Consider the following 11,256-nt stretch of genomic DNA (forward strand, 5'->3'; position numbering starts at 1 on the left):
TTAGTATTTTAAATGTTTAAAATACACCCTTATACTATATAAAATTAAAGGTTTAATATTATATTATATATATATAAGTAAAAGGTCAGTCTTACCGTTAGTAGGTCTTATTCACGAAGCCGGTCTATAAGGGGGGGGGGGGGGGGGGGGGGTAAAAGGTTACTACCTATAAAATGGTGGTTTAATGGGTGTCCACTCTCACCTACCACTTCCTTGACTGTTGGAGGGTTGTTAGCCGAACGAGTAGTATATGACATTAATTCTCATTAAAAGTATAATGAAATACCAAGTAACTATATACTTTTATAAATTCCAAATCTCAGTTACTTAGGAAAATGTGAATTTGATGCTAACCCATGAAATTGCACATTTCACCTTATTAGTCATTAGAGGAGCGTGTGTGGGTAACTGTCACACTAATCTGGGACTAATGAAGGATGGCAATGGGTAGCTCGATGTTAATCATGGATCAATGGAGCGTGTGTGGTTAACCGACACATTGGTTAGGTGATTTGTAACATTAAGTGTACCAAAATAATTTTCATGGTTATTCACACCTTGTTTGTGATCATCGACATCCCAGTCACAAACTTGAAGTGCGTATACAAGATTTAAACATGCCATTGAAAAGTTAATAAATCTCAGAGAATCTAGGAATTTCAGTTCATTTAAAACCTAATAATCAATTTCGTTTTTCATAGTGGAAATTGGTAAATCGTCATTTACCTACATTCAACTATTTTACAATTGGATTATGACACCCTTCTTCCGAATTGTAGAACATTGTGTTTTGTCCTATCCTTAATATTTCATTTTGGGTGTTATATTAAGGACTTAAATCAACTAACTTGAATTTCTTCAATTGTAGATGTCTAGTTCTGACAACTATGGTCTTCCCGAATCTTATGGAAAAAGCTTTCCACGTGAAGATGATGTTCCCAGAAATCATACTTCACTTCCTCCACCTCCTCCAATAATTCTCCCTAGCCCACAAGTTCAAAGACTTGAAAAAGTTCAAGGTCACTCAAGCTCTATTAGCTAGCAAACACCAAGATGGAAAGTCTCTGTGTGCACATGTCTTGGAGATGAAGTTACACATTGACAGGCTGAGAATATTAGGAGTCATTGTGTCAAGGAAGTTGGCTGTTGACTTGGTTCTTCAGTAGCTTCCTGAGTCGTATAGTCAGTTTGTTAAAGACTGCTATATGACAAACTGCGACGTGACCCTTATTGATCTTACCTATTTGCTAATTGCTGTTGAATCAGCAATGATTTGGTGCACTGGTAATGAAAATTTGATTGGAAGATCTACTTTCCAAACTTCCATAGACATTGACAATGGAAACAATGGAAGTCCAGAAAAGTTTTCTCTTTCCAAGGGAGAGGGAAAGGCTAAGTATGTGATTGCCTCGTGTATCATTCCAAAAGAGTCTGTTTGTTTCTATTACCAAGAAAAGGGACATTGGAAGTGAATCTGCCCTGACTACCTGAGAGATCTAAGAGATGGTAAAATCAAATTGTATGGTTCCACTTCAAGTAAGCTCATTATCTAACTCTATTAAGTTCCCATTTATTGATTCTTATTAAATGATGTAAAGTTACATTATGATGTTTGCATAATCAAAGAGAAAGAAGGAAGCTTAAAGGAAATAGTAAGTTGATTCTAATCGCAAAGAGATGGATTTCGATCGCATGGTTCGATGATCAGATTTTTGAGCTACTATTTAGGAGTTATGATAGATTGCTTAGGAATGTTTAGAAACATAGTTTTCATTTGTAATTGCTTTGTAAGGAAAAAATTTCCGCATGTTATAAATAAAGAAATTTTTTGATTTTATCTTATTTTATATATCCTTGCAATGGAATTTGTGAAAATTGATGTTTGTATGTTTCTATTGTTGGCAAATGTTGAGAGTGAATTTGATTCTTTTGTTTGTGGTAGTGTCAAAATTTATCAAATAAGGAAAGATTACCATCACCCAAGTTTCAGTTAGATAGAAACTTGGAATCACGCAACTTGTATTGTGTGATGTACGAGAACCTTCGTATTTGGGAAATTAAGACTAATTCCTTGTTCACATGTATATGTGAGTCAAGTGAAGGACTGGAGATCTAGTACACATAGTTGTCCAATGGTCAGGTCTACCACAAAGAATGATAAGACTATTCGTCATGATTTACTAAAGTTTAGTAAATATGGTTTTGCTTACTAGATTAAGTATAATTCTGAACTATTGGAAAAGTTTCAATGTATAGAAGAACGAATAAGAAAAATCAAATTAGGCAGAAAGATAAAAGTTTCTACAATCTGAAAAAAAGGGAGAGTACTTTAGTATCGTGTTTTATGATCATCTAAATGATTATAAAAACCATATCACAATTGATCCTCTAATGATACATTAGTGCACTTGTATGGCTAAGAAGAGGATTCGCGAATTGTTTAAATGGTTAAATCAAAAAATATAAATCATACTTTGTTCCAAAATCAAGTCTTAGAGTCATACTCCAAGATTGTAAATTGAGTGACATAATCTTAAGAAAGGTTTATAACACTTATCAAATGTAGAGTAAAATGTTTCCTATTCTTGTACATTTGAAATTAGTAAGTTGTGATGTCTTGGATAAGACAAAGACCAACTTAGACCAATTGTTAGAAGTGTTTGTCTTGATAAGAAACTGCACCAACTCTTGAATATTTGGTTGTCAAGGAATGTTCTTGACAAATAGAATCTTATATTTCAAGAGGTCAGTGGAAGTCTTAAAGATCTTGAAAGGTTTCAAAAACTAATCAAGAATAAACATGTTATTAACCACTGACACACAAATTAAGGTTTGTAACCTATCGTGTTGACATATCTTGTTTCTGTATCCATTCCAGTTAAAGTTGACTATGCATGTGAGCTCTATGAGTACTTAATTGTTTGCATAAGGTAATGAACCCTGATCAGTGAAAGTTCATTAATCAGTAAGGGTGAGTTGCTTAACAACTTGGAAGACATGTTAGGCCCTTGTGCTGCCAAGTGGCAATAAATTAAGATTGAATAAGTTCAGTCCATATAAGTTTGGATTTGTCACTAACCTTGTCTTGTGATTATGGTTATGACAAATTCACATGGATAGGAACACACACATCATAAAATCTAAGTGTCATAAGATTTCTCTCTAATTCATGAAAATGATTGTGAGGAAAAACTTTCACTAAGTAGATTTTAAAGAGTTAGCAATTGTGATATTTGCATTTTGCAATTCGATTATGATTACGACATCCCTCTTCATAGTTCGAATTGTGAGAAAAGGCAAATAGTTTGAACATTCGGAACTTATTACTATAAGTTTTGAATAGTTTAGAAACATATATGAGCTTTCTAATAAAAGGTGTATGAGCTTAGATAAAGGCTTATCGAAGCATCTCGTATCAGAAATCTGAACTTTGGTAAGAAAGTCAACAAGTATTGATTTCTAGAAGTCCAACTTATTTCTGGATACATGTCAAAGTTAGTGGGAGCATACGTGTTATACTAGTAAGATAATAATTATTATGCTAATGGGAGCATAATTATTATGGTAAGTGTTGCAAGTTAGAAATGTTAATTATAGAAAAAAAAGGTTTCAATTCGCAAAGTTGCAGGGGTTGAAAAGTTGTTTTGCTATAATTAAAGGAGAGGAACTCATACTTCATTTCAAATCTAAAAGCTTAGATTGTGAGATTTTAATCAAATTTAGTCAAGGACATATATGAATGTTATGTTGAAAAGATTTGACATAAGGAAATTCTACATATGGAAAAGGTTATTGTTCATTCAAACTCAAAATAGTTTTTGAGTACTGTTCATTTACCTACTTTGAAGCCCGATCCAACATTACTCCATTCATTATTGCCTTCAAACCTAATATCTTATATTGTTAATGCTCCTAAGCAAATCAAAATCCAATATCATTGCACATCTGCTATTTTGCTTATATATCTTATTGTCAAAATCAAGTTCAATGTGTTAACTGCTCAATCAAGTCGACAACATTTGTAGTTTTGGATTTGAAATCGAACTCGATTTGTGGACATAGGAGTTGATAGTTCATATTCATTTTGTTCTTATCTGTTTTGTGTGTTTCTAGGTTTTGTTGATTGTAGTTTGTCTTTGAGTCATATAGTCACATAGACAGTGATAATCGAAATATTGAATTTGATTTTGAATGGAGTCAATTCCTAAATTCGATTTAGTGATTGTTGATAGTTGAAATTGAAAAGGTAAACTCAAAGTTAACATTCCTGTTCTTGATAAATTGAACATGAAATTGAAAGTTAAACCGAATTTAGAGATTGAATCTTGATATCGATTTTGGTTTATGACCTAATTTTGAAACAAGAGGCTTGATTGATTTTGAAAACCAAGTGTCAATGAACTGGGTTTACTAGAAAAGGACCAACCCGTGTTGATTGATTTTGAAAATTATGTTCAATGGTTGGTGGTATGCTTGGGAACAAAATCATTTTTGTGTTGGCTTCTTGGTTGATGATGTATAAATCTAAAGAACGAACTTTGGGAAGGAGATATTTTTCCCATCCAAGTCAAGATAGCTTGATGGTTTTAGTTGGAGTTTGGAGTCGATGACTATTTGTTTAGTTCGACGACCTCTAATAAAGCTTGGAGTAGATTATAGATGTCGATGGTGGATGATTGAGAACGAAATGGTTTTTAATGTTCGTTTACGGGATATTGATTGAAGAACAAAGCCATGAATTTTATAATCAGAACTTTTGAGTCGATCAAGTTTTGAGTTTAGAAGTCGACTTGCTGTCGAATTTGGTTTGTTGTTCGATAATGATTTGGAATTTGATGATTTGGATGTCGTTGTGAGATGTTGGAGTCAATTTCGAAGGATTGGTTATGTGAAATCAAGAATCAATGGTTGGAAGTTTGCTTTTGTGATCAATGTCAAGGAACGAAGAACTGGATGTCGATTGATCATAGTCAAAAGCAAAGGGTGTTAATTAATCGATTTTTTTTTGTTGATGGCGAAAACTAGATGTTTTGGGTTAATCTCAACAAGCGAAGAATGATTTTGATGTCGATGGTTTTGGGTCACTGTAATGAAAAGCGAAGGTGAATGATTAAGATGTTATTGTTCATAGTTAAGCATTCGACATGCTTCGTTTTAGATATTCTATTGATTAAGAGGATGTTTTGGTTATGGGGTATCACCTAACGAAGATTTTTAAGTCAATGTCGCGAAGTTTTTTTATCGGGAATGTCGAAAAATTGGGTTTTGAAATGTTGATGGAACAACTGAATTGGGGAAGAAACCAACTAAGTTTTAAAATTGGTCCTTAAACTTTCGAAAGATTGATAGTTTGCACCCACTTTTGAAATAAGGACTAAAACTTTCGCAAGTTTGAAGATGTGTGCAGAAGTTTTGAAAGTAGCACCTGAAGTATCAAAATTCTGGCGGTTTATACCAAGTTTCGTAAATGGGCTAATAAAAGCTGGGAAATTGAAGAATGTTCATTTCTACTCCTTGCAGTTGGTGCAAAATTACACTTTATGCCTAGTTTCACAAATGGGGGAGTGCTTCACATCTTAAGTTGTTTTTGGCACAACGGTTCCCTACAGAATTTTGTTATTGATGGTTTTCACCTGGATTTTGGAAAATCTTGCAACTCTCACCCAATAGTCGAAAATTTTCATAAATTGGAAATTTTTTTCGTTGCTTTTTCGTGATTGTTTTTATGTGCAAGTTTTTCGGGAGTTTCTTTTTTTGTACACATGAAGGGGGAGTATTGTGAAGTTCATTCTTTGGGCGCTTCTCACCCTTAATGGGTTTTATAATCATCTTTTGATTATAAAAAGGGGGAGAATGGTGCGTATTCGAAGCGGGGTTTTTGGGTATTCATTGCGGATTTGAAGACCGGATTTTCGGGGGAGTTTGGTCTTGATCGCGCAAGCTTGGTGGATATTGAAGTTGAACATCCAATCCTAACTTTGAGGTGAAGAATGTTAGGGTGCAAACTCTTGCTTGGATATATTTGTGCTATACCCACTTGTATTGTGTGATGAGTTGTCTTTCCTATAAAAAGGAAGTGAGTGACACTCATTTAAACATCCCAAAAATATTTTATAAAATTTTCGTTTTATATAAGTAATATAACAATAATTATCTTTTGACATATAAAAGTTATAAGCTGTGCATCTCAAAAATATCATAACATCTATTAAACATATCAGAGTATAAACATCCTAGGTTGAACAAATGGTGGGTGCACTGCAATCTGCCCGAGCTCCTCTTTTAAAAAATGAAGTACCTAAAACCAAAACTGAAACTGTAAGCACGAAGCTTAGTGAGCTCCCCCAAACTACCACATACCATACAAAGAACATATAACAAGTACCGGGCCTTTCCCACTGCATCAGGCCCCGCCCAGCATCGGACCGAAGTCCAGAATAACTTGGGCCCTACCCACTGCATCGGGCCCCACCCGTAATCGGACTGACGCCCAGAATAAATTGGGCCCCGCCCACTGCATTGGGCCCCGCCTGGCATCGGACCGAAGTCCAGAATAAACTAAACATAATATACACATGAACATATAACATAATCACAAATATTGCATTGAGCTTGCGCGACATCGGACCGATGTCCAGAACATATAACAAATATCATAAACATGCATGAATCATAAAGACATCAAGCATACATAACTACTTTTCGGGACCACCCCGACATCAGACTGAAGTCCGGAAACATGAAAACTGCATCGGGCTTACCTCAACATACTCCAACTGGATGCTGAAACTCAGGTGAGGGTATCTCTGTTAGCTTCTCCAACGACTACCCGAGTATTATGACCAAAAATAAACTCCATCTAAGGGTAAAATGACTATTTTACCCCTTTGATCTAAATTGGACCATGACCGAGGCCCAATCCTTCCTAGTCTTTCCAAACTCACTAAGGCTCATTAAATTCCTCCAATTGCTCAATTTTCTAAATTAGGCACAGGTCCTTAAATGGGCTTTCCACCTAAACACAAACTAGCCCTTGGGACCTTAACTGTCTCCTTGTGGCCTATCACGGCCCAACATCTGCTAACCCAAAGCATGGCCCCAAACTGAGGGCCAATAACACAAAGTCCACAGTCTGAGTATACGCTGAGCCGACTCTTCTGTACGCTGCGCGTACAACTTGCATGGCTTGTATGCTGCGCGTAATGGCGTGTACACCCAACATATTCCCTTGATAATCCATATTCTTCAAAACTGCTTAATCCCTTAAGACACAACTTCCAAACTTCAGATCTAAGTCTAATAATCCTTCTTAACCCATAAAGTTGATCACTTGGTGGCTTGCACCTCACCAAATGAGATCAACTTGGAAAAATCACAACTATTTTCATGGAAATGGCTAGATCTCTTGCATGGATGCAAATGGGCCATAAAGATTGAACCTTTACTGCTCAAGGGGACTCAAATAACTTCATAGGTGACAACCTTAAGTCCAGAAATGGATTTGCACCATATAAATCCATTCTTGAAACCAAAAAGGGACAATATCCATGAGAACCTATATGTATGATGTAGAAGCACCAAGATGAGAACTTTATACCGTCAATAGGCTGGAAATGATGTAAAACCTCTGGATCTACAAGCTCTCTTCAATCTCTTGCTTCTTCTTTAAATACCTTCTTGCTCAGAAACACCAAAATACTCCTCTAATGGCCATCCAAGCTCCAAAATCACACAAATGAGGGATAAGGTTCGATTTATAGGGTTTAGAGGGTGGAGGCTGAAGATATTAGGTTAGCTTATGAGATAAGGAGCTTAAATAGGGTCCAAGACCCTAAAATAAGGTTCAGGTCTCATTGGCGTACGCCCAACATACTCCGAAGAACATTCACGACCATCCTGGTCAGTACGCCCAGTGTACTCCAAAGTACGCCCAATGTACTACCTTCTTCACTAGTACACCCAGGGTACTCTTTGTGTACGCCCAGCATACTCGGCTAAGCCTGAAACTACTACTTCGTTATAAATCCGTTTTCGATGATCCTTATATCCACAAAAAGATAACGAGAGGCCCTACACTTCTATCAACTCATATTTTTCCTAAATACCTTCGGAAAAAATTCCGTAATCTAAAAAAGCCCAAACTGACACTTTACCGAAATACCCCTAGGCTCCAAAACACAAACCGAACATCCATATCACTTCTAATACGTCACTGGCACCAAAAATGGCCTAGATCTTACCCTTTCAAAATCCATAATCCTTATGACGACCGGCCTTCGGGCCATAGCCTCAGACTAGGAGTCAATTCAGAACAGGGCGTTACAACTCTCCACCACTTAATTTAGATTTCATCCTCGAAATCATTCGTTACCATCCCTAATATACCAGATGACCTGAACAATACAACCATTAACCCGAAAATACCATAGCCTTCCCAAGGACTGAGTTCCATAATGATCTATCTTCCCGATGGACCACCTATGCCCTACTACCATGCCAAAACCTCATTGAGTAACTGACCAATGCACATTCCCCATGGATTATTATCTCGATGCTATCATCAGAGACAAAATCCTTGTCCACAACTAGCTGTAGAGTACTTGTACTTGACAGAAGGCTAGGATAATCCTTCGAGTTGAAGATTCATCCATGTAACGGTTAGACTCAAATGAGAGCTACGCAATAGGTTCAAATCAACTACTCTAAGATTATTTAATCCCACTACAAACGAAAAGTCACTTCCAAATCATTTAGTTGCTTCGCCTGCACTGGAAATCCTAAGACACCAATATTGTCCGATACTCTGAAACTACCCGCAACACAAAATTGCCTGAAACACTGAATTTTATGAAACACTAAATTGCCTGAGACATTGAACTATCTGAAACACTGAACTGCCTGAAAACACTGAACTTTCTGAAACATTGAACTGCCTGAAACACTGAACTATCTGAATCACTGAACTGCCTGAAACACTGAACTGCATGAACAACACGTTGTTAAATGGCTGCTTCCCCAAGGTCCATCGGGACCTCCCTGGTTCCAGTCTATCTGGAATACAGACGCCCTGTCCATTTGCTGAGTCAAGAGTAATCTCATAGTCACCCTACACGACTTCCAAGCGTAATCTGTTTTATCAACAATTGCCACAAGTTCCCTTGCCACCGTGGCTCTAACGACCCAGTGATCTACCGATCGAGTCTATACGTCAACTCCTGACGTCAATAAATTCCAAAGCTAAAAGTGACTGCTATGCGACCACTGGTAGCCTTATATCTGAAACAACCTAAAACGACCCATTACTTCCTTGATCTCATAACTGTAGTGGTGATCCCACAGTCTTATCACTGGCTCAAACAAGTCTAATTCATCTAGAGAAATCTGTAACCAATCTGTGGATTTACAACACCCTCACTGCTGCACCCGAACTGGTGGGTACTACTGATCTCTTCGTGATCTACCATCACTCCCGTACTACCTGCCAACCTAGTGAAATCCATGCCAACCATCGCAGGTTTACAACACTCTAATACTATCTGACAACTTGGTGAATGCTACGGCTGGATGCGCAAACTTACAACATTCCAACACTATCTGGCTGCTAGTGAATGCTACGGCTACGCCCAGAAACTTACAACACTTCCACACTATCTGGCTGCCAGTGAATGCTACGGCTACACCCGCAGACTTAGAACACTCCCACACTATCTGTCTGCTAGTGAATGCTACGACTACACCCGCAGACTTACAACACTTCCACACTGTCTGGCAGCTAGTGAATGCTACGATTACACCTGCAGACTTACAACACTCTAACACTATTTGGCTGTTATTCAATGCTATGGTTACACGAGCATAATTACAACACTTCCACACTATCTGGCTGCTAGTGAATGCTACGGCTACACCCGCAGACTTATAACACTCCCACACTATCTGGTTGCTAGTGAATGCTATGGCTACACCCGCAGACTTACAACACTTCCACACTGTTTGGATGCTAGTGAATGCTACGACAACACCCGCAGACTCATAACACTGCCACACTGTGTCGAACACATACTCGACGTAACAGTCAACTGCACTTGAGTCTTAACTAGGGCTCTAACCTGGTTCATGAAACCTGCTTCCCAAAGCCAAGGAAAAGCATAAACCAATTGTTAGAACGTTTTCTGAAATCCCAGTCCATCTAATCCTCAATGAAGACGACCACTCGACCGTGTCCCATTTTGATGGAAAAATCTCTAGCCTGGTTTCCCAACTAGTCATCAGCTAATCATGCATGCACGAACTCAACTTCGGGAAGTTTTCCCCAACTCCCCGCTCACATGCTCCTCCACCCAAACAACAACTTGGGCTACTTTCCTCCTTAACAATGATGCAAACCCAATCCATTCTCGCACTTACTTCTACTTCTGACCACTCTGGTGGTTCTCCCCCACTTTGATTCCATTAGCTACTTACAACTTACAGCTTGAAATGGATTCTCAACCCTTTTCTCCATCTAAGGGTTGATCTTCTAACAACCAATACTTACTATTGCTAGTGCTCCAAAACTAACGAATACCAAATCTGAACCACTCTGAAAGACTAACATAATACCTCCCGTGCCTCTCTCACACTTGCTACAGTGATTGCATCTTAAGAACCTGCTCAAAAGGGAAACATCTTTGAACTACTACTCTAACCTCCAAGGTATGTAGATGGCATATAACTTAATCATAAGCAGGAAACATAATAATTTGAAATACACTTACTAACATCAATGCAGTACCATAACAATAAAATCATAAACAAAAGTTGGATTGAAATACATACCGGTGGTCTATTGCAGCTTGATCTTGTCTTCCTGCGAAACGATGGGCATTGGAACTTGAACTCTCTCCACTTCCAAAATAGGATGATGAGACTTGAAATGACCTAGCTGGTGACAATGAAAACATATTTTATCATTCTTGCAATCCCGATGTACATGCCCTCTTTCTCCACATTTGAAACACCTAAACTTGTGACAAGCAAACCCGTGGGTTCCCCCACACATCCCACAAACCTCAAGATCTCCATGACTTCCAACACTCAATGCAACCAAGTCAGAACCTTCTCCTTCCTTCAATCTTCCTGATGTTGGAGTCTGCTTCCCTTTCCCTAACTACACATCCAAACTAAACTCTTGCTCCCGAGTTGCCTCAGCTACCCATCAACTGTCTGAACAGTCACCGTATGACCCTGAAACCTAGCGGTTGCCCTGCCAGTAAC

The sequence above is a fragment of the Lactuca saligna genome, chromosome 7, assembly GCF_052625555.1.
Source record: "Lactuca saligna cultivar CGN05327 chromosome 7, ASM5262555v1, whole genome shotgun sequence".
Taxonomy (NCBI): Eukaryota; Viridiplantae; Streptophyta; class Magnoliopsida; order Asterales; family Asteraceae; genus Lactuca; species Lactuca saligna.